A 21,065-nucleotide genomic window follows, 5' to 3' on the forward strand; every position below is an offset into this window, starting at 1 on the left:
CTCTTAGGAATGGCTTCTGGTGGTAGCCAAGAAACTGTCCCAAGGAAGGTTTTCTTCTTTGGAGGAGGAAGGTTTCCAAGAGAAAGGAGCTGGCTCTGGATATTTCCTTGTGGACAGGTGGGTGGGGGTGGAGAGTGGGTCTGGATGACAGAGTAAGCCACATGTAGAAGGGCCGAAGAGCCCACCAAGCCCAATAGTCCGTCAGGAGGATAGTAGGGAAGCAGGCTCTTAAAGTGGGAATGGGATAATGGGGGGAAGTAGAACTGAGTTTTTAAGGACCAGGCTAGTAAAAAAGGTATAACCAATCAGGAAGCTCAGAAATGTGACATGAATTTGAGTTTTTTTTTTCGTTGGTTTGCGTAAGAGAGAGAGATGGGGAGAGAGGAAGAAATGGAGTCATTGGTGCTGGAGAGAGTTACTACCCCGCTCACGGAAGCCCATCTCTCTCTTGCTGCATGCCCCTCTTTTTGGCTCACTTGGCTAGGGTCTGTTCCTGACAGAAGGACTGCCTGTTTGTTGGGGGGTGGGGGGGGAGAGAGAGAGAGAGAGAGAGTGTGTGTATGTGTGTGTGTGTGTGTTGTGTGTGTATGTATGTGTATGTGTGTGTGTGTTTTAAATACCAAAAAAAAAAAAAAACCAAAAAAAAAACCCGTGGCTACAATCAGCTGCTGAGAGGATCTCTTCGGTTTAGTTCCTGCCAATTTCCCTCGGAGCTGGCACTGCAGGGGACTCCAGAGGCATAGAGGAGAAGGAAGAGGTGAGGGAGGGTGGTTTGGGGAAGGGAGGAGAAATGGACACATGCCATCGATGGAGCGACAAGGCTCTTGCTGCCAGAGTGCCAGCAGGCAGCATGGGGCCAAAAAAAAAAAACCCAACAAAACAAAACCCACAACAAATAGCTGGCAACTCCTCCTGAAGCAGGCGGCGTCTGAGTTGGCAGAGGTGCCATGGAGGACAAGGCTGCAGCATGCAGGCGAACCCGGAGAGTGAGCAGGCAAGCCGGGGAGAGATGTGGCGACACATGCAATGCAGGTAATGGGTGGCCGGGTGGCCACTGTCACTTCCATATTGGGGACCCGATGCGTGGGGCTGGGAGGTTTGCGAGAGTAGCGCCAGGGCTTGAATGGGACTGGAAGATTGACTGGGAGAGGTGAGGTCCATGAGCATGATCTACTGTGCCCGTGCCTCTGTCTGTGTGTTGGGGGTGCCCTCCTGACCTCCTGGGTGATTGCTTACTCTGTATCGGCTGGCATCAGCTCCCGTGCACGGCAGTTAGCCCTGTGGTGTTGGGGCCTCTTGGTTGGGGCCAGGCTTGGATAAGAGGTGTGAGCACTCCAGGTGGTAGGGTGCTGACCCCATCCATGCCCACTGGGATATGCCAAGGCTCTGGAAGCTGGCACTGCCCAGGCAGAGGCAGAAGGCGAGAAGTAGGGGGAGGGGTGCGGGGGCTGAGCAGAAACAGGAGCCCGAGACCAACCGTATGAATTGGCTCTGCAGACCCTAGCATGGCGACCATCTTCAGCTCCGTCTGTCGGGTGCCCCACCCATCTTAGGAAGAATCAATTCTTGGTCATCACCCCTCCTAAACAGATGTCCTTCCTTGTTTTCGCCATTAGTTTATCATCTTTAGCCCCTTCCCTACTTCCCAGACATTGAAGTCTGTTCTCTCTTCTCTTTGGGGAGTTCCTGCAAAGCCTTCCTTGAATGTCAGTCTGTTCCTTCCCACTGCCTCTATCTGCCAAGGACAAGTTGCCAAGTCTGGGAAGTAAATGTGTGGGGAGAGGAGGGGTCTGAGAGGAACCTGGAAGGTCTGGGAAGCCAGATCCCATGAAGTGCTCCCATTCCTCCCTTTCTCCCCCCCCCCCCACCGCATGTCTCCTCCTCTCAGCCCTGGCTCTGTACTGGGGGTCCCTATGTGCAAAGTGATGGGATCGCAGCCAAGTATTGCGGGCAAAGGAACAAATCTCAAATATCGGTGTGCCCAGGAGCCAGGCTGCTCAGGACACAGGAGATTTGGACCGTTCTGCTTAGGAAGGACTGAGTCTCTCATTTGGCAGGCCGCCCCTTTTGCTCTGAGGATGATGGACTCCTCCTCCCCTGCCCTGCCACCCTGCCCAGCTGGAACAAACTGGGCATCCTTCTGGGTCTGAGGATTTTCTGCAGGTGGGAAGTGGGACAGCGGGCAAGATTGGGGCTGGGACCACAGGGTGGGGATCAGGTTTTCATTTGCTGCAGCAGCAAGTATCCCCCAGATAACACGGTTTTTTGTGGCTAAAGGAGAAAAGGACTATGAGGGGCCCAAAAATGGTATTACCATGGATACCAGTCCAGACTTTGGCTTGGGGACCAGGTGTCCAGCCATCATCCCTTTACTACTGAGAGGATAGCTTCTCCCAGAGGGCTAGGGGACATGGAGGCATGTCTTTCTCTTCTACTCCAAAGGGAATCCTCAACCCAACTCAGAAATACTGTCGACTCACTGCCGCTAGCAGTGGTAGTATTCTGACAAAGGTCCTTAGGCTATAGTCAAGACAGATTATGAAGGACAAACCAAGACGCTGCTGGAGTTAATGGAAAACAAAATTCACCAGGCTGACATTGGTGCACCCTTCCTTGAGGGAGGATGCGAGGACAGATTGGAAATGAGGTTTTCCTGAGTATCTTTGCCCCTGGTAGTTTCAGAGGACATTCAACTCTTTCCTAGAGAAGATGGATTGCATTTCAGATTGGGGGAAGATTGGGGCCAGGCACTGGTAAAGGCATCAATAGAGGCCCTAGCTCACCTGCTTTAGGGTGGGGACCTGGGCTATGATGAGGACTTAGGGAGGAGCCTGGCTGGAGTGTGTAGCTGTGCCAGGGAGGAGCTAGGGTCTGCTCTCCCAGCCCAGCAGGCAGAATTTGGAGCAGGAATGTGGCCATACTCTCAGCGGGAAAGAGGGAAAAGGGATCTCAGGGATCATAGGATCATTGATTCAGAAATGGATTGGGATTACAGGTGTTACTGAGCAAGAATGAATAAGGGGGTAATTGGGGTGCTGACTTCTTATACAGACCCCAAAGGTCCACTGAAGAGAGCTTAGGTGGGGAGTGAAAGACAGAAGACTTGATTGGGAAGAGAAGGAAAGAGTGGACCTAGCTGGGAGACTGGCACTGAGAAGACATGCAAGCAGACAGATTCCAGAGTTCATTTGGCCTAGAAAAGACAGGGCCAGGAATGAGGGTTTATGTTAGAGAGCGTCACTAATGTGAGACTTTTCTGTCTTCGGGGCTATGGGCAGTTTGGGTCCTTGCCAGAGCTCTGAAGTATCACCTCAGTGGTTGAAATGAAATTGACTTTGCTGAGAAGCTACTCAAGAAACCTAAACCTCATTGGAAGCCGTCTTGTCTCAGTGGGGAAAACTCAGCTTTCTGAGAATGTCCTTCAGCACATGGCAAAGGCTGGGAGAGCCACCATCTCCCTCCACCCTGTCCCCCACCACCATTTGAGTCGTGCTGGGGAGCTTGCTGGTATCATAGCACCTGGTAATCGTGATAACTCTTCTATGGAGAATGGACTTTCATGTATGTCAGAATCGTCTTTGATCTCACCCATGAAGTGATAGGGTTGGACTGGATGACCCATAAGATCCCTTCTGGCTCTAGATAGATGATTTTGTATGTATTTTTATATGTGATTTGTTACAGGGAACCCAACTATAAGGCAGCCCTATGGTATACACCCAGGCCCTCGGCAAGAATGTCAGGTTTCAGAAGTTTCATCTATAGGAATAGAACATAGTTCTCTGGGGTCTATGAGAATAGCCAAAATGTATCTAAGTGCCTGAAGTTTGCAAAGCACTGTATATGCATTATCCTCACTTTATTATTAACACAATTGTGGGAGATGGCCTCTACAAATATTATCATCCTTGTTTTAGAGACAGAGGCTGAGAGATAGGATACAAGTAAATTGTCTGAGACCACACAACTGGTAAGTGTTGATGAGGACATTTGAACCCTGATCTCACCTGACCTCAAGGCTCCTTTTCCGACACCACATGGCCTCTTACTGCTCTCATTGAAGATGGCAGATGTGAGAAGACTTCATGGGATGGGACAAGGATAGCCCTGTGAATACAGGGCTGGTGGATTACAGAATGGAAGAAACATGGATACTGTGTGTGTGTGTGTGTGTGTGTGTGTGTGTGTGTGTGTGTGTGTGATCTCAAGTCCACTCCAAATCCCCTTCCTGAATCCAGGAACACTGAACAACTTTAGATTCCTCCTTTGAGTCCCAGGATCCTTTGCTTGCAGTATGTGCTGGGTTCTGTCTATCAGGAGAAGCCCATGATCTTCTGGGTCCTCTTCTGTGTCCATTGTGGTGATTTGAACTCAGGTCCAGCACTCTGTCAACTATACTACCTAGCAGCTTGATTTTTGGCCTCCCCCAGTTGTCCACCTCTGCCTTCTGACCACTTGGCAATCTTCATCTTTTTCCCTACATAGCTTTGTGACGTAGCTGGTTCTTTAGGCCTTCTGTTTTTATATCCTGTTATACCCTCAGTGGGGTGTTCTTGATAGGAAGACCTGAGCTGCAGGCACAACACTCCGGATGGCATAGTTGTGCCCATTGGTCAGGCCTCCAGTGAGACAGGTTGATGGGAGTAAACTCTTGGTCCATGGTTAAGTCTGGGACAATGTGGCTTTCTAGCCCTGCTCTATGGAACAGGTAACTGGTCCCCAACTCCCAGAGGGACTCGGTGGGGATGGAGGGGAGGTGGATGGAGACCCTGGAGGGTCAGTTGGTCCTGTCTTAACAAGGAGCATGAAGCCTGAAATTGAATGAAAACTGCAGCTCACAGAAGACCCTCACTGCTCCTGTCCTGCAAGAGCTAAGAGCCCTGACGATGAGCTTCCTGGGCACTCCACCCACCCAGAGCTCAGCAGAAGTCCGCAGTCAGGAAGCAACAGGTGCCCTTGACTTTGCTGGTCCAGGATGAGGAAGGCTCCCACCAGGGAGTTCACTGCCAGCCTTGCTTTGGCGCACAGCTTTGCTTTCTGTGGACATCTCTAGAGCAGACACCGCCTGCTCACTTTATGGGCCCAGCAGCTTTTACATATCTGCGCAGGCCCCGAGTCCCACCTCATCCTCTACCTGGGTGGCTGGGGGCCGGACAGAAAGAAGGAGAAGGAACCTGGGAGAGACTGGGGGACCTGCAGAAGGACAGGAGGGAAATCAGAAACAGCAGCCGTGAAGTGAACTGCTCCCTTCCTCATTCCCTTCTGCTGTCCCGCTGCCTGGGCTAGGCTGCCCATTTCAGAAGATTCGAGTTTTAGGGATGGAAAAGATCTTAAAGGCCAACCCCTCATTTTACAGATGACGAAACTGAGGCCCAGAGTGCCCAAAATAAGCACAGACAAGCAGGAGAGCTTTGAAGGCTGTATTATAGACTTGAAACGAAAAGCCAGCAGTACCTAATGAATCTGCAATTTCTTTTTCTGCTCTACTATATATATGCAAATGCCCTTTTTTGGGGGAGGGGTAATGATAACTAGCATTTACTTAGCTGTTTAAGGTAGGCAAAGCGCCTTACATATGTTTTCTCCTTTGATCCTCACAACAACCCTGGGAGATGGGTGCTGTTATGTCCCCATTTTACAGATGAGGAAACTGAGGCAGACAGACGTTAAGTGACTTTCCCAGGGTCACCCAACTGGTATCTGTGGTCAGATTTGAACTCAGGATTTCCTTATTCCAAGTTTAATCCTCCGTAAAGTCAGGTGAAAATAAAGTTTTTAAGTAGTTTCTTGCTCAAGGTCACGTGTTCCTGGTGATGGGGCTAGGATCTGAACCTCACTCCTCTGACAGTAGAACTACCATCTTTTCCATTGCACCATGCTGGTCTGTCTTTCTTTCTTCCTTCCTTTCTTCCTTCCTCCCTCTCTCCCTTTCTTTCATTCTTTCTTTTTTCTTTCCTCCTTCCCTTCCTTCCTTCCTTCCTTCCTCCCTCCCTCCCTTTCTTTCATTCTTTCTTTTTTTCTTTCCTCCTTCCCTCCCTTCCTTTCTTCCTTTTTTCTTCTTTCCTCCCTCCCTTCCTTTCCTTATGAGCGGGGACCCTCTTTCGCCTTTGTTTTCTTGGCCCTGCCGTGCTTACCGTGGTGCCTGGCACGTAGTAGGTGCTCCACAAGTGCCAGCTGACAGACTGATTGGCTGGTGAGTTCAAGCTCCCGTTTGCTTCCTAGCTGGCAGTGTAATTGAGCAGGTTACCTCTCTGACACCCTCCTCTCTGTTCCTCCTGCATGGGCACATTTTATCTCTCTTTTCTCTGTCTGTCCTTATCTGGAAAACAGAGAGAACAATGCAGTCTTCCTTTGCCAAATCCAGGCTGCCTAGCTGTGCATGTGTGTGCATTGTAAGGAAAGTGCTGTGTGAACCACAAAGCTCCACAGTGACATGCGCTATTGTAATGCCACTATCTCAGGGTCTTGCTGTGTGGTGCAGCCTCATCTGTGGACTGCGCCCATGCTCTCTCCCATGCCCTTGACTGGGCCTGTGCTTCCTGGAGTCCTGAAGGCGGGAAATCGTGAGAGTGGGATATGGACAGGAGCTGTGATTTCCTTGGTGTTAAGACCTTCTTCCACTTAGGCTTGGCACCTTCCCTGCCGTGTATGAATCAGAGAGCTGCCTAGACGTTAGGCCAGGGGTGGGGAAACTGCAGCCTCGAGCCACATGTGGCCCTCTAGGTCCTCAAGTGCAGCTCTTTGACTGAATCCAAAGACTCCGTAGCCCCCCAGGCTGCAGGTTCCTTCCCCATCCCTACGTTAGGCCTTAGAGCACTGAAAAGTCAAGTACCTTCCCCGAGTCACACATCCAGTGTGTGTATGAGACAGGACTTCAACCCAGGTCTTCCTGGCTCCAAGGCCCACTCCCCGCCACATCCACTACTCCCTATCACCTCTCAGATGATCAGTAACCTTCCTGGAGTCCTTTAATGTTTGCAAAGGCTTTACACCTCTGATCCCATTTGATCCATCAGAGTCTGGTACCCTGAATGTTCTGGCATCAGAGAAGATGAGGAGGAGGAACAGGAGGAGGAGGAAGACAGACAGACAGTCAGTCAGACAGAGACAGAGACAGAGACAAATAGAGATATAGACGAGAGAGAAAAGAGACAGACAAATAGAGAGAGAGAGAAAGAGAGAAAGAAAAGGGAAGGAGAGAGGAGGAAAGGACGAGGAAGAAGAGGAGGTAAAGGTAGAGGAAGGGAGAGTAGTAGAAGAGCAGGGAGAGAGGGGGAGAGAAGAGGAGGGGAGGGGAGAAGAGAGGAAGAGAGGGGAGGAAGAAGGAGAGGAGGTGAAGGTAGAGGAGAGGAGCCGAGTCAGATTTTCTATTGCTGAAACTTCTTCTGCCAGGGTAGTGGCAGATTGTCTTGGCCCTGCAGTGCTTACCGTGGTGCCTGGCACATAGTAGGTGCTCCACAAGTGCCAACTGACAGACTGATTGGCTGGTGAGTTCAAGCTCCAGTTTGCTTCCTGACTGGCAGTGTAATTGAGCAGGTTACCTCTCTGACACCCTCACTCTGGGCAGATTGTCAGCTCCTTGAAGGCGGGTAGAAGTAGTGAGTTCTGATTTTGGCATTGTGTCTCCAGGGCCTGGCAAACAGCAGATTTAAGTTTAAGAATTTAAGCGAATTGAACTGAGGGCAGTGGTGTTGTGTCCAAGCAGCAGGAGGTGGGGGGAGGTCCTATGCTGATGCTCTCCTCTAGGTTTCATAGCTCACACCTATGCTCTCCTCTCCCTTCCTCCCCCGTGGCCATCTTTTAACTCTCTCTGTCTCTGTTTCTCTCTTTTCTCTCTCTCTCTCTCTCTCTCTCTCTCTCTCTCTCTCTCTCTCTCTCTCTCTCTCTTTGTCTCTTTTCTCTCTCATCTATATCTCTATTTGTCTCTGTCTCTGTCTCTGTCTCTCTTTCCCTCTCCTGTCTCTCTGTCTCTGTCTGTCTGACTGTCTGTCTGTCTTCCTCCTCCTCCTGTTCCTCCTCCTCATCTTCTCTTCTCTTTCCACATTTCACAGTCCCTGCTTCCTGCGCTGAGCCAGAGGTCCCTTGAGACTCCAGCCAGATGTTCCCCGCAGCACAGCACATTGCTTTCCTAATGAAATATTCATAGAGTCTTTCTGCCTTTTGACATGAAAGCCTTCTGCAGCTTTCTAAACCATGGAAACCAGGCCCCGGTGCCCAGCACTCTGACAAAGCCCCAGGAGCTGCCTAGCTCCTAAGCCTTATCCTTGACCCGGGCCTGCTTTAGCCTATCGTTTCCTCCTTCCAGCTGGCAGGAAAGTCCAGGAACCCCCTGCCCTCTAGTCCTCCTCGCCTGTCCCCTCTTTACCTGCCACTACCCTGGCAGAAGAAGTTTCAGCAATAGAAAATCTGACTCGGCTCCTCTCCTCTACCTTCACCTCCTCTCCCTCTTCCTCCCCTCTCTTCCTCTCTTCTCCCCTTCCCTCCTCTCCTCTCTCTCTCTCTCTCTCTCTCTCTCTCTCTCTCTCTCTCTCTCTCTCTCTCTGTCTTTCTCCAAACACACACTTATGCACACACACACAGACACACAGACACACACACATGTTTAATTCAATTACCTGAGATTCTGGGGCTGTCTCAAACAAGACAAAATTGTTAGGCCAGGACATTCAAAGGAAAAGGTCACCAGGAAATGAATTCTGGAACTAAGACCTGGTGTGTAGTGGAAAGACCATTGGATCTGGAGGCAGGGATCCAGCATTGAACCCTTCTGGGTCTCAGCTTCTCCCTTGGTAAATGACCGACTAAATGATCTCCAGGGTCCCCATCAGCTCTAAATTCTGTGATCAGAAAGTTGGCCCACAGGTCACAATTCCTGAAAAAGAGGCCTCTTGGACCTGGGAATCCATGAATCATAAGGACAACACAGCCATCCATTTTAACCACTTTGTTTTATAGATGAGGAAACAGAAGTGCAGGGAAGTTAAGTGACTTGCTCAAGTACACACGATAAGAGAGATGGTGAGCTAGGTGTCTTCCACCCTGGCCAGATCCCATGTGCAGTAGTATGTTCAGGTCTGGACATCATATTTTAGAAAGGCCTTTAAGAAGTTAGGGTGTGTCCAAGGGAGGGTGAACAAGATGGCAAGAGAGTTGGACAATACCCTCTTGGACAGTGTTTAAACTGGAGAAGAGAAGACTTAGAGGAGACATAGCCTCTGCATATTCAAAAGTTGTTATTTAGTCAATAAGCATTTATTAAGTGCCTACTATATGCCAGGCACTGTTCTAAGCACTGGAGATACAAAAGAAGACAAAAAGGGAGCCTTTACCCTCGAGGAGCTCACAGTAGAATGGAGGAAGACAACAGGCAAACAGCTATGGACAAATAAGATATATGCAGGGTGAAGGGGAAATAGTCTCAGAGGCATCAACATTAAAGGGTTACTGCAAAAGGTGAGACTTTAGCTGAGACTAGAAGGAAACTGAAGGAAGCCAAGATGCCCAGATGAGGAGGGAGAGAGTCTCAGGCATGGGGTAGAGCCAGCAAAAATGCCCAGAGTCAAGAGATGGGGTGTTGTGTTCGAGGGACAGAAAGGAGGCCAGTATCTCTGGATTGTAGAGTACATGGGGAGAGTAAGGCATAAGAAGACTGGAAAGGTAGGGAGGGACCAGGTTATGAGGGGCGTTAAAAGCTAAACAAAGGATTTCATATTTGATCCTGGAGGTAATAGGGAGCCACTGATGTTTAATTGAGTAGGGGAATGAGATGGTTGTGCTTTACAAAGATCAGTTTGACAGCTGAGTGGAGGATGGACTGGGATGGAGGACACGAGGCAGGAAGAAATCGGACAGTCATTGTAGTAGTTCAGGCATGAGGTGATAAGGAGTAAAGGGGCACATGTATAAAAACATGAGATAAAAATGACAGCACTTGCCAAGTGTATGGGGAGGGAGGAGGGCAAGAGAGTGAGAAGTCAAGGACCACATCTAGGTTGACAGCCCATGTGACTAGGAGGGTGGTGGTACCCTCAATAGTAATATGGAAATTAAGAAGAGAGAAGGGCATTAGAGGGGAGGGGAATGAGTTGTTTGGACATATGGAGCGTAAGATATCTATGAGAGGCAGCTAGGTGGCGCAGTGGATAAAGCACTGGCGCTGGAGTCAGGAGGACCTGAGTTCAAATGCGGCCTCAGACACATAACACTTACTAGCTGTGTGACCCTGGGCAAGTCACTTAACCTTATTGCCTAATCAGAACAAAACAAAACAACAACAAAAAACCTCCAAACAGTTGACACTTACTAGCTGTGTGACCCTGGGCAAGTCACTTAACCTCAATTGCCTAAAAAAAAAAAAGGGAAAGAAAAGACGTCTGTAAGACACCCGGTTCCAGATATCCAATAGGTAGATGGAAGTGCCAAAATGGGGAGGTCTTGTAGACTGGCCCCAGGGAGCAAAACAAGGAGCTGTGGGTGGGAAGCCTCACAGAAGCAGGTTTCAGGATGTTATAATGAAAGATTCCTTACAATGAGAGCTGTCCAAAATGGCCTGTCTTGGGAGGTAGTGAGTTCTCTGTTACTGGAGGTTTCCCAGTGTAGGCTGAATGGCCATTTTTTTGGGGGGGTGGATGGTGCAGAAAGGATTCTTGATGATGGAAGAGATGGACTAGAAGGCCCCTAACATCCCTTCTAACTCTCAGATTCTGTTATTCTGCTCCCACATGTAACCCCGATCCTCTGAGTTCCAGTCATCCTCCAGGCTACCCTGGAGCAGTGCTATTCACCTCCAAGGGTACTGGTGCCAGCATGTTGGGTGGAGGCTCTGCCAGTATTATGCCTCCAATTAGGGGCAGTGGAGAACTGACCCACTTACCCAAGTAAGCCCTTTGCTTACTTGCTTAGGCTGAAAGACAATCTATATCCAATAAGAAGGAAAGAATGCCATCCTCATTCATCACCTCAGTGCTTTGTGTAGGCTGGTTCCTTCTTGACTTATTTGCAGGGGTGTTTTAAAGAATGGGTTGTGTTGGGAGGGAACGTATCTGGGGGGGATGGGACAGAGGGGGGCAGCTTGTCATGCCTGCATTTAGCATAGTGCCTAGCATGTAATGACCACTTGACAAGTAAGAAGTTTCTTGTAATACACAGAATTTGGAGTCATAGGGATACAGGATGGCTCAGATTTAGGGCTCAAAGGTACCTCAGAGGTCTGATTTTTACAGATGAGGAAACTGAGGCCCAGTGAGGTAAAGATTTTCTGAAGGTCACACAGGTATTAAGTGTCAGAACCACTCATAGCTGAAAGGGACCCCAGAAACTGTTTAGTCTATAGCCCCCTCATTTAATGTATGAGGAAACTGAGGCCCAGAGGTGGCAAATTGCTTGGACAAGATCACAAAGGTAGTCAGAGCCAGTGCCATGTCTGGGGCTTAAACTAAAGTCTAGCTCTCAGGTCAATGCTCTTTCCTCTCCAAGTCAAGGGTCCCGGTTTAAAACCCACCTCCAATGCTTACTACCTGTGTGACCTGGAGCAAATTGTTAACCTTTCCAGTCCACACTTTCCTCACTTATCAAATAAAGGAGGGTGGTAGAATAGGTGATCACTACCTTCTCTTCCATGTCTGAATCCCACAAACCCTTAATTTTCTTGAATTGGATTGTATCATTTAATTTTTATTGAATTTGTACTATTACTCCAGCCCGAAGGAGTCTGCCTCCTTTATTTCCTTTGAAAGGTCTCTGAGAGGAAGTCACAGGGTTCCCCGTCACCAACGGATTTTGCCCATGGCCCTTATCGATCCCAGGCAGAGGGTGCTTGGAGAGAAATTTCCCTCCCCATCTACTTGAGCTCAGCCTTGCAGATCAGAGCAGTAAATCAATAGCAAAACAAAGCTAGCACCAGACCTCTTGACTTTGCCAACTGTGGAGACCTTGGGTTGGAGAATCCTGCCATGGGCAGGGCATCAACATCAATGGAAGAGGATCTACCCTTTTTTAAAGAACCTGCGTGGAAGGGAATTCCATGGTCTTCTTTGCATCTAGAGAGTCTCTTGGTCTGAGTGGGTTTTTCTCCCTCATTCCTCAATTCCACCTGCTAAGCTGCTGCTGAAAAGCGATCTGAGGCTCTGTGGAGACTGTGGATACTTGCATTGGGGCAGTCCTAATGCCTTCCCTTCTCAACACCAGTTAACATCTCATTTCATTTCCTCTACCACCCCAGGAGGCAGGACAATGGCATTGGGAACCAGAGCCTTCGCTCCCCAAAAGGGTAAATCACTACTACTTCCCTTGAATGCCCCTAGAACCTGGTGAAAAAGCAGCGCCCCCTCCCCACCATTGGGTCTGCTGCTGCCAAAGATAATGGTAGTAGCTGTCCTGTGAACCTGAAGGTTAGGACTACTTGCTCCATTCAATTTTGTCTTTATCATGGGCTACTTTAAATTGCAAGCCATTTTTCCATTGGTTCATTTCTTAGCATGCCAGGCTGTGATCTCTAAAAAGGCAAGTCCTATTTCTTAAATATTTCTGCACGTTATTGTCAGTAAAATGAGAGGGTTGGACCAGGTGGCCTCTAAAATCAAATCCAGCTTCAGGTCTATGATTCTATCATCCCTCTGGGATCCAGAACAGAGCTAGGCACATAGTACCTACTTACTGTTGGATGGATGGGTGGATGCATGGATGGATGAATGCATGGATGGGTGAATGGACAAGTGGAAAAAGTGAAAAGAAGAGAAGAAAAGAAGGAAAGAAAGAAGGCAAGGAGGAAGGGAGGGAGTGAAGAGGGGTGGAGGAAGAAAGGAAGGAAAAGGGGGAGGGAGGAAGAAGGGAGGAAGGGAGAGAAGAGAGGGAAAGAGGGAAGGAGGGAGGGAGGGAAGGGAGAGAGGGAGAGGAAGAAGGGAAAGAGGGAAGGAAGGAGGGAAGAAGGGAGAGAAGAATGGAGGAAGAAAAAAGAAAGATGGAAGGAAGGATTGAAGGAAAAGAAAGGAAAAAGGAAGGAAGAGACAGGCCTAGTGTATCTGTGATGAATGATGTCCTTTTCCCTCCTGGCTTACATCCCTTCCAGGGAATGGGTATTTTTAGCTGCTTATCATTTGTTCCTCTTGTTCTAAGAGAAAGAGAGTTTGAGCAGGGGAGAATGTTAAGGATGTTGGCTTTTCAGGTCCAGAGTTCCTAGTTAAAATCAAGATATAAGAGAAACTTCACTTACTAATGCTTCCCAAGAAATACCGATTGTGGTTTTCTTGTTTTGTTTTGTTTTGTGTTTTGGTGAGGCAATAGGGTCACACAGCTACTAAGTAGTAAGTGTCAAGTATCTGAGGCCGGATTTGAACTCAGGTCCTCCTGACTCCAAGGCTGGAGCTCTATCCACTGCACCACCTAACTGCCCCTGATTATGTTTTTAAAGAAACACTTTGTTCACCCAACACCATGAATTCTGATGGTCCATGTCATCTGTAGCTACCTTCCTCTTTTGCACCCCCCACTCTCTCTAGCCTGAGGGCATTGTCTGAGAACCTCAATCAGGAAAGAGGAGGCCAGGGAGGAGCCCCCATAATGTGGTGACCATGGAGAAAAGGGAATTCCAAAGAATTAAGCATCAGACAATCCTTTAGCTTGCAGAGTCCTTGAGAAATCATCAGTTTCTTTTTCCCTTCCTTTAGGCTGAACAGTATCTCTACCATCCCACATTTATCAGGCTTCATTCTCCAGTCTCTAAAATCCTCCAGAGAAGATGTCATAGTCTTCCTTAATCATATTTTCCAGATTCTACCTGGGTTTACTGTCAGGAGATTTAAAAAAATATAATCTATGTCTCTCTCAGTAAAATTTAGGACTATGTTGCCTATTACAGAACAGAGGAATATTAGAAAATATGGGAAATGGCCCTAAACTTTAACAAGAGAAATTGGTTGGATGGAAGAAAAGTACAAATGGGATAGTAGAGGAATATTGAAAGGACATTGGAGGTAGGAGAAGAAATTGAACAGTAAGTGGAGGAGAGAAGGGGAAATGTAAGTATAGTGGAAGCTGAAGAAGTGTTGGGATGGGCAGTGGTTAAGATTGACAGAAAGCTGGATAAACAAGGGAAGGTGGAAGAAAGTTTGGATGGACAATGAAGAAGAGATTGTTGGATCTGTGGGGAATAGAAGGAAAACGACTATAGTGGAGGATGGAGAAGTTAGATTGACAATGGAAGCTGGAAGAGAAGTTGGTTGGATAGTACGGGATAGAGAGGAGGTAAGATGGGCAATACAAGATGGAGGGGAGGTTAGGTAAAAATTGAAACATAAAAGGAAGATTGGATGGAATGACAGAGAAGAGGTAGAGTAGACAACGGAGGCTGAGAGAAGCCTGAATGGATAGTGAATAATAGAAGAAAATAATATGGAAAACATCTTATTGAGATGTTCTGGAGTTGGGAATTGTCCTTAGCTCTACATAGGCCCATGGTTCTGAACAAAACCGTAGAGGAAGAAAAGTGATGCTATGTTTGCCCCCTGGGCAAAACTCATTGAGTTATTATGGCTTCCAGTGGTTTGAGTCAATTCCCCACCTTGTGGGGTATGTAGAATTGGAAGGAACTTCAGAAATCAACTAATCCAACCATAGCAGACCCAGAAACTCTTCACAGTAATGCTAACTAGCATTCTCTCTATCAGTCTTGGCATCTGCCTGGCAACCTGTTCCACTGATCAATTCAATTCAATTCAACCAAGAGCTTGCTATGGGCAAAGAACTATGCTAGATATTGAGGAAACAACAGAACAACAAAATTCCTGTCCTCAAGGAATGTACACTCTACACCAGAGATGTAACATGTTTGCAGGTAACTAAATGCAAAGTGTGCAAAGGCAATTCCAAAGCAATTGAAAAGAGAGGCATGGGAGAAGCCAGAAAGGACTTATGTATATGGCACTTGAGCTGTGCTTAGAAGGAAGCTGCGGGTGGGGGGATGCTCGGAGGTGGTGATGAAGATAGAGTATTCCAGACTTTGGGGACCATTTCTGCAAAACACAGAGGTACACAATGGGATGTCCTGCGGGGGAAAAGTTAGCAGGCCAGATTGATTAGAACAGCAAGCACATGAAGGGGAATAATAGAAAAAAAGATGAGAGCCAGAATAGGGAGGGCTTTAAATACTGAGCAATGGGGAGCCACTGAAGATTTTTGAGGGGGAAATAGGAATGATATGGTCAGATATGTGTTTTTAGACTATCAATTTGGCATCTGTGTATGGGATGGATTGCAGAGGGATGAGGATGGAGGGAGGGAGATCATTTGGGAGGCTATTGTAATAGCCTAGGGGGGAGGTAATAAGGGAACTATGACCAATTCCAGGGAGATGACTAGTAAACATATATGAGCCTTTGAGGCTCATGGTCTAAAGAATTTGGCAGACAGTATGAAGAGAAACCTGAACCACCTGGATAGATCCATCATTCTACGTCCTCCTTCAGCTTGGGCTCAGACTGTGGCTGAACAAGGCTGGGGACCGAATAATGAATGGGGTGGCATTTCCACCGCCTCCCCTTCGTTCCCCAGCCTGAGAACCAGCTCCCTGGGCCCCAGCCGCCTCTCCCCGCATTGCTCGCAGAATAATAAGCTATGCATGTAGTGTAGAAATAAAACATGTTCTGCAGAACAAATGGTGTTAATTTGGCGAGCAGCTCTGAAGCCGAGTATTAGCGAAATGCCTTGAGGGAGCGAGCAGCAGCTGCGTTAGAATTAATGGCAGCACACGGCGAATTAGCACCGCCATGCATCATAGTCAGAGAGACAAAAACACATCGAGGCAGAGAGGGAGGCGGGGGTGGGGGTTGGGTGGGGGGAGAACCCATGGAACCCTGAAATTCGGGAAGCTGTGTATCTCTAACCACTGCGGCAGGGAGAGAGGGGAAAAAGCAACCCACTCAGGAAGAAGACTGGCTCAGAAAAGAACTGCAATGGCTCCTCATGTACCCCCACCCCCAGCCCAGCCTCTCAGGATTGGGTTTCTATCTCTCTTTGGGGATGCCTCTGGGGTCTGCCAGGTATATCTGTCTCTTTGGCCACTTGCACAGAATCATAAAATTTTGAGTGAGAAGGAAGCTAAAAGAGAAACTCAACCCACCCCCTCATTTTCCAGATGAGGAAACTGAGGCACAAAGAATTGAGTTGACTTGTCCAAAGTCACACTGGTAGTAACTGGCAGAGCTGGGATTTGAACCCAGGTCCCTTGACTGTAAATCCAAGGCTTTTTCCACAATGACATGCTGTTTCTTGTGGGAAGAGGAGAAATGGATTAGTTGACAGGTCATCAGTTGTTCCCAAGTATTGGACAAGAATGACCTGCAGCTGTGACAGTCACTCTTTCCTGGATCCCTACTCTTTGTTCTGGCCATTTTGACACTATATGTATTTGGCCTCAGCAGGATGGACCCTGCATGCCTTCTCCCCTAGGTGTTTTTTTGAACCTTTGCCTGGATTTGCTCAGTCCTTTCCCTAGTGACCTCCTGGTTTTATCAGTTTCTCTTTCCCGCCACCATCCTTGGCTGTCCATTGCCCCCTCAAAGCTAATTAATCTGCCTGTCTACTTATTTCTTCTATTTATTACTAACTATCGAGCCGCTCAAAGTCTGTGGATCCGTATTGATCAGTAACGACGTTGGTGGCTTCTAGATCTCCCGTTTCTCCCAGGCGATCCATCTTCCTTCTGCTGCCTTCCATGCGTTCAGCTGACAACTCCATGCCCTAGGTGCTAGGAGAATGCTTCAAATTACACATTACATCTTTATGGGCCATTCCAGTAAATTCCTCCTGTCTGATGAATATTTAACATAATCCATCCGTCTATGTCACCGGCTGGTAGGCTTTGGGGTTTGTTTGCTCCCACTTGACCTCTTGACCCCTCTTATTTTGGAAAGCTGGACCCTTCTCCTTCCCAGCTGAAGGAGAGGGGTGGGGGTTGGCTGGGTGGGCTGCTAGGAGGGCAGGTGGTGGGAGGAGTGGAGTGATTTGTCTTCCTTTCTTGTTCTCAGCTGGTGTGAGAATGAGTGTGCAGGGGCAGAGCCAGGGATGAGTGGCCAAAGAGCCCTCACACCCTAATTCAGAATGGTTCCCAGAGGCTACAGAGTGCTTTGAGATCTTGTGATGTATCTTAAGCGCAACTGCAGAGGCATGGAAGAAGTGGCAATTGCAGCCTGCTGAATCAGACTAGAAATCTTATTCCTGGCCTCTGCTCCCGCCCTGACTTTCTGTGTGACTTAGATCTTTCTCTGTGCCTCAATTTCCTTTCCTTTGAAATAGACACTGAAATAGTCACTCTAGAACAGGGTTGAAGCTACAGGATTGAAGAATTTAGAGCTGCAAGGGGTCTAAATGGTGATCTATTCCAAGCCTCCCATTTTACAGATGAAGAAATCAAGGCCCGTGTCTGGGTAACAACTAGATTATAAACTCCTGGAAGGCAGGCACTGTGCCTACTCCTTCTGCAGAGTGTGGTATTTGATTCAGCCTGGGTCCTCAATGACAGATTATTGATTGAATCATTTAATGAGTGACGTACAATGATAGAACCATAGAATGTAGGAGTTGGAAAGGACCGTAGGGGTCTGACCCCATCGTTTTACAGAAAAGAAAGCCAAGGCCTAGGGAGTCAAAAGTAACTTGTCCAAGGCCCCACAGATGTACAGGGAGGAAACCAGAATCCGGAATCTGAAATAAAAAGCCTCCTAATTCTACTATACCATGTGTCTAGCTCTCATTTTACTCCTGGCTCTGGGAGCAGAGTGCTAAGGATAAGGAACAAGGTAGGTGCTTTATTGAATGTTTCTCTCTCTCTCTCTCTCTCTCTCTCTCTCTCTCTCTCTCTCTCTCTCTCTCTCGATAATTGTAGACTCAAGAATAAACCTTAGTCTCCTGGAGCCTGGATGACCCAGGTAATTGCTTTACGTCCTCATCTTCCTCCCTCAATTCCTAGAGGCAATGCTAAGGCAAGGAAGATTGCTCAGGCTTAATCCTTGGTTTATACTGTGCTCTACAGAGTGACTTGATCTGTGTGTATAGAGAACAACCGCTGAGCTAGAAGTAACCTTATAAAGTCATTAAGACCACTGAAGGGACACACGTACTAGCTGAAAGAGACAGGCCTTGACTTCAAGGAGTTTATATTTAGTTAAGGGAAGATGGACGGGAACTTCAATGGGATTTCTGGGTTGAAGAGTATTGTCGGGTTTTTTTTAGCATTATTATACATTCCTTTACAGTGGGGTTAGACCACTTCATAGTTTCACTAACAGTAGATAGATAGATAGATAGATAGATAGATAGATAGATAGATAGATAGATAGATAGATAGATGGATGGATAGATAGATAGACAAATAGGATAGACAGACAGACAGATAGATGGATAGAGAGAATAGACAGATAATAGATGATAGGAGAGAGCAAAAGAAAGACAGAGACAGAGAGAAAGATAGAGACAAAGAGACAGAGAGAGACAGGCAGAGAGAGACAGAGACAGAGAGACACAGAAAGACATAGAAAGAGAGAGACATAGAGAGAATGTTTTAAGTATTTACTTTGTGCCAGGAATGGGAATACAAATACAAGCAAGAAAGACAGTCCCTGCCGTCAAAGAGCTTACATTTTAATGAGGGATTCAACCCATAAAGGGGAACATGAAACTGGAAATAAGGAAGGTAGGGTTTGGTGTGGAGGTGACAGGAGGTGGTTTGGAGGCCTGGTTCTAGCCAAGAAAAGGCCATGGCCACCTTTCCTGTATTCCCAAAGGCAGAGTCCAAGGTCGGCGAGGGAGGATGGGGGAGGAAATGAGGATCATGACAAAATGTAGGCAGATTTGGAGGTGATAGGACAGGACCTGTATTAGTCAGCCCACAACAAGCATTTATTAAGTGTTCCAGGCACTGCATTAGTGTGTCCGTCTTCCTGCAGCTCTCCCAATACTATTTCCAATCAATCCTAAATGAACATTTATTAAGCACCTACTGTGTGCAGGCACTGCGCTAAGCACTTAGGATGCAAAAAGAGGCAAAAGCAGCCCCTGCTTTCAAGGAGCTAATGTGATCTTTACCCATTTGCTAGGAGCAAGGTGAAACCTCAGTTGTTCTGATTTGAATGTCTCTGATTATCAGTGATTTGGGACAATCATTCATATTATTGTTAATAGTTTGCCAGTCTGTTGAGAACTTCTTGACCATTTGTGCATTAAGTAATAGCTCTCAGACTTATACATTTGTGGTGACTGTATTATCTGGGCTATCAGATTCTTAACAGCTACATTTGATGCAAAGATTTTTCCCCCAGGGGAGGTTTGCTTCTTATCTTAGCTGCACTGATTTTATTCATGTAAAAACTTTGCAGTTTTGTAGACTGTATAGGTAATCTAAATGATCTATTTTATCTTTTGTTATTTTCATCTACTCTGTCCTTTGTTTTGTTAAGAATTCTTCTCCTAGCCACAATTGTGAAAGCTATCTCCATCCATTTTCCTCCAATTTTTTAATAAAGTGAACTCTTCAGCAGCTTCCTTGATTTTAGCCCAGCTTGTGAGAGTCTCCTGCCTTGGTTCCTCAGGCTGCATGTAGCTTAAGTTCATACCATCTTACTGTGGTCTCACTGGACATGGGAAACAGCTGGTCACATTACTATGCAAGAGAATCTGGTGTGAAAAGGGCTATAAGTTCCTTGAAATACCCATGTTTTCTTTTTCTTGAGAAAGGAAGTGGATCTCATGACTGGCTTACAAGCATCACCAGGGAGATGTATGTACAGCTGGCCGCAGCAGTTCAGGCCTGCCCCACCCCCATGCCCTGGGAATTCCAGAAGGCCTCCTTCTGCCCTCGAGCCATCACTACCACGGTCAGGGCCAGGCAGGGCTCAGCATAGCCCCTGCCTGGGGACTAGAGCTCTGCATTCACACACAGCTGCCTGGATAAAACAGAGTCCAATACATTCAAGCCTGGTAAAAGGGGAGAAAATGCTGCTAGTCTCCCTCCCCCAAAGCAGAAGCCCCTAAATATTCTCATGTCCATCATGGGCACCCATCCTCCACACTGCTCTCTCTCCCTCCTGCCTTCCCACCATGTGGTATATAATAGAAAAAGGGCTCAGGGCCAGGTAGGAGTTAGGTTCTAGTCTCAGATTTGCCACTATTTGTATGTCCTTGGTCAAGTCACTCACCCAGAATGAAGAATCCCATAACTTCAGACCTAGAAAAGACCTTAGAGATCTCCTACTCTTAAATTCCTCATTTTATAGAGGACAAAATGAAGACCAGAGAAGGGACTTTGCCAGTTGGTGGCAGATTCAAGAGTGAAAGCCATTTCTTTCATCTCCTAATCCTATGCCCTTTTAACTATATGAAGCCAGCTCTTCCTGGGCCACAGATTCTTTGTCTGTAAAAGGAGGAAGCGGATTTTGTAGATGATCTCTTAAAGTACTTTTCAGCTCTGATGGTCTGTGTTCTTGGGTCCATTCCATCTCTGACATTCTGTGTTCTGAGCTCTACCACAGCTTTGATGTTCTGTATTCTAAGTTCTCTCTACATCTTGGCACTCTGTGTTCTAAGGTCCCTTTCAGTGCTGACATTCTATGTTCTAAGGATCCTTCCAGCTCTGACATTCTGTGTTCTAAAATAGCTTCCAGTGCTGACTTTCTATGCTCTAAGGTCCTTCTCAGCTCTGACATTCTGTGTTCTAAGGGCCCTTCCTAAATTGGCACTTTATGCTCTAAGGATCCTTCTAAAGCTGACATTCTGTGTTCTAATGTCCCTTCCAGCTCTGACATCCCTTGTTCTAAGGTCCCTTCCAGCACAGACATTCTATGTTCTAAGGATCCTTCTAGAGCTGACACTCTATGTTCTAAGGTCCCTTCTAGCTCTGACATTCTGTGTTCTAAAATCCCTTCCAGTGCTGACTTTCTATGCTCTAAGGTCCTTCTCAGCTCTGACATTCTGTGTTATAAGGTCCCTTCCAGCACTGACATTCTATGCCTTCTAGATCTGACATTCTGTGTTACGAGGGCCCTTCCTAAATTGACACTTTATGCTCTAAGGATCCT

The 21,065-nt window shown here is 47.3% G+C and overlaps 1 long non-coding RNA gene across 1 annotated transcript in view; it reads left to right on the forward strand.

Annotated features, from left to right (window-relative positions):
* Positions 1-584: 584 nt before the first annotated feature.
* Positions 585-21,065, forward strand: part of LOC110210478 (uncharacterized) — a 34,677-nt gene continuing 14,196 nt past the window's right edge. The window contains exon 1 of the long non-coding RNA XR_002325107.2: positions 585-1,032. This is a non-coding gene — a long non-coding RNA (uncharacterized LOC110210478). The remainder of the gene's footprint in view (positions 1,033-21,065) is intronic.

Source organism: Phascolarctos cinereus, unplaced genomic scaffold, assembly GCF_003287225.1.
Source record: "Phascolarctos cinereus isolate Bilbo 61053 unplaced genomic scaffold, phaCin_HiC Scaffold_2;HRSCAF=192, whole genome shotgun sequence".
In the NCBI taxonomy this organism is placed as follows: domain Eukaryota; kingdom Metazoa; phylum Chordata; class Mammalia; order Diprotodontia; family Phascolarctidae; genus Phascolarctos; species Phascolarctos cinereus.